This window comes from Lytechinus variegatus, chromosome 2 (assembly GCF_018143015.1).
Source record: "Lytechinus variegatus isolate NC3 chromosome 2, Lvar_3.0, whole genome shotgun sequence".
Taxonomy (NCBI): Eukaryota; Metazoa; Echinodermata; class Echinoidea; order Temnopleuroida; family Toxopneustidae; genus Lytechinus; species Lytechinus variegatus.
Window position 1 is genome coordinate 30,260,416 of NC_054741.1, and position 3,198 is coordinate 30,263,613.

Consider the following 3,198-nt stretch of genomic DNA (forward strand, 5'->3'; position numbering starts at 1 on the left):
GTGGTGGATAAACTGGCGTCAATGATTGTAAAGCGGTCCTGAGTGCACGGGAGGGCGCGCAAATCAGTGTATTTTGTGTGATCATCTAAGACGGACCAATGAAAAAGCCGCGCGCTGCATAAATTACACCGACAAATACTGAATAATTATTCCAGTATGAAACAGATTGGATATATCTGCACAAGAAAAAAATAAAGCCGAACCACACAAGGACTATATGAATTAAATTTAAATATACGACTTTATCGTTTTATGTCAATATTACATTAAAAAAAATATTAAGAGAAACAAGGTTGAAACTTTCATGCTTTAATCCAACAATAAATAAATTTTCAATAAAATTTGTTGGATTAAATCATGAAAGTTCCAACCTTGTTTCTCTTTATAAATAAATAAATAAATTTGAGGTGGGCATGTGTGAATGTGGACTACGTTGATTGATTAATTGATTGATTGATCATTTACTTATTCCATTCTCATTAGAATATTCTCACAATTACGACGAACAATGTCAAATATACTACTGAAATGTAAGCAGTAATGCATAAATGTTCATTTACAATACACTATGATGCTCAAAATGAGAAGTCTTGGAAAAGCCTGATATGGCTTTGCAATCTTATAGTTCTCAGGGAAATTTGATTTTCGCATTAGCCAGTATACTGCTCTGTTTTTAAGAGATGTGAAATTATGAATTTGAATTCTTTACTCCGTAAACCAATCTGTATACAGAGTGAGTCAGAAAAATTGTATGAAGATTTAATCATTTATAGAATTATTGCTCTATCAATTTATTGATCTACTACCATTTTCATGTGGATGTATCTAAAAAAAAAAAAAAGGTCGTAAAATCTCAGTTGCCGACTGACTCAATCTGTATAGGCCTAAACCTTTGTATCTATTCAATGTTTCTTTTGCCTTCTAGAACTTCTGCAATAGATCTAATGCATAAGTGACAGAACTTTCTAACAGAGAGTAAATATAGGCAGAAAATATAACAATGGTTGTGTGTTAGACCGCTACGTCATGGTTGGATAGTATACAAATAATGAATTCAACGAGGCGTAGCCGAGTTAAATTGATCATTAATTCATCTTCCACCGAATGAAGTTTTCTGTCCATTGTATGAATGAAATAAAACATTCTTTATTTGTTTTATATGACACTTAAAATTGATTGTTTTTTCAGATGAAATTTATGAATTTCGATGCAAAACATGCTCATGCAGTGCGAGTTCGGCCTGTTGATTGTTGCGTCATTACAACATGCGCACTGTTGGTGCCTGCAGCGCTGCGTGGACAAAATTGTATGGATCCAAAATTGCACGGTTGACAAGCATAGAGCTATCTGTCTGCCATTGTTTAGTGAGGGTAATCATGGAGGTGTAGGTGTATAAACCGGGGTATAAACTCTCCCATTTTGGCAAGGTTAAGAAATCCCCCTGTTTGGTGCTCGAGTGGTGATTGTTGAGATATTGACTTGAACAATATCTGTATACTATGTGGGAGTGTATATGAGTGTGTAGGTATACACTGCACAAAACTGCGGTGTTAATTTAACACCGGTCCGGAATCTATATATGACCACACCAGCTGCTGTCTAATTGGTGTTGTATAAACGCCTATCTGGAATTAGTCCAAAACCAAACCGGTGTTGTTTTTAACACTTCTCCTGTGTGGTCATATAGATTCCGGACTGGTGTTAAATTAACACCGCAGTTTTTGTAGTGTACGTTACATATTGTTACGACCTGTGGAAGTTTCACACACACCTCTTCGTCACACATTTGACATGTAACAAGAATTATATATCACCAATTATGATCGAGAGCGAAGTTGGCTCAGTCGGTTAAGTGTCCGCCTGTCGAACCAAAGATCATGGGTTCGAGTCCACCCCGGGCGGATGACGGAAGCCAGTGCCTCGTGTGTAAACGTCTCTCCCTTTGTTTCATAGATGCAGGCAAAGTTACAGTGGAAAACACTCCGTCCCTCGGATAGGAGGTTAAATGGAGGCCCCGTGTAGAGGAGAGTCAACAACTTTGTACGTTAAGAACCCATTGCACTATTCGAATAAGAGTAGGGGGAAACCCCGGTGTAGTGGTCCACCTGCATTCCCCCAATCATATCGGGAGGAGAGACATGCGGGTCACAGTTCTGTATGCGCACCCTTCTTGGCGACCCAGAAAATCTCCTCCAAAATATGCCTTTGAATGTCTTTGACAGATATGGCGCTATACAAATGCTGTGCATCATCATCAATAATTGTAATTAATCATAAATATTAATTCTTGTTTTTTTTTATCAATTGATAAAAGACAGTATGCCCGACGTATGAGGAATTTGGTGAATACGCTGGCGTACGTCGAATACGTTACGGGTAAGTTTTGCATACGTTAAGAGTACGCTAAAACACGCTGGTATACGTCGTCATACAGCGAGGTCGTCGAAAAATCTTGTGCAAGCACAAAATTTTTCGACGTATGCCAGCGTATGGCTCATACGTCCCGCATACGCGGGCCATACGTTGTAGGCAAGTTACGCGATCGTTGATACACGTTGACACACGTTACTCGTAAGTTACTCATAAGTCGATGTACGTCGAGATAATGTCCAGCGTACCCTAAAACTTACTTCTAACCTATGAGTAACGCGCTTTGAACGTATGTGTAATTTAATTCCAACGTATATTGACGTATGAAGACGTGCTCCGGACGACCACAAAACTTACTGAACGTGTTTATAACTTACAGCTACTGTATAATGGCGTATTGGCAACGTTTATAGGAATTGGTATATAAAGGTGGGGTTCACAGGAGTTAAGGCGCTGTCACACCTTGGCGTTTTAGACAGCGTATGCCCGACGTATGAGGAATTTGGCGAATACGCTGGCGTACGTCGAATACGTTACGGGTAAGTTTTGCATACGTTGAGAGTACGCTAAAACACGCTGGTATGCGTCGTCATACGGCGAGGTCGTCGAAAAGTTTTGTGCAAGCACAAAATTTTTCGACGTATGCCAGCGTATGGCTCATACGTCCCGCATACGCTGGTCATAAGTTGTAGGCAAGTTACGCGATCGTTGATACACGTTGACACGCGTTAGTCGAGCGGCAGCATTTTTTTAGGCTACGACACGTGTTCGTCAGCTGCCGCGCGCTATGCGTAAAGGTGGTGTCACACCTTGGCGTTTTAGACAGCG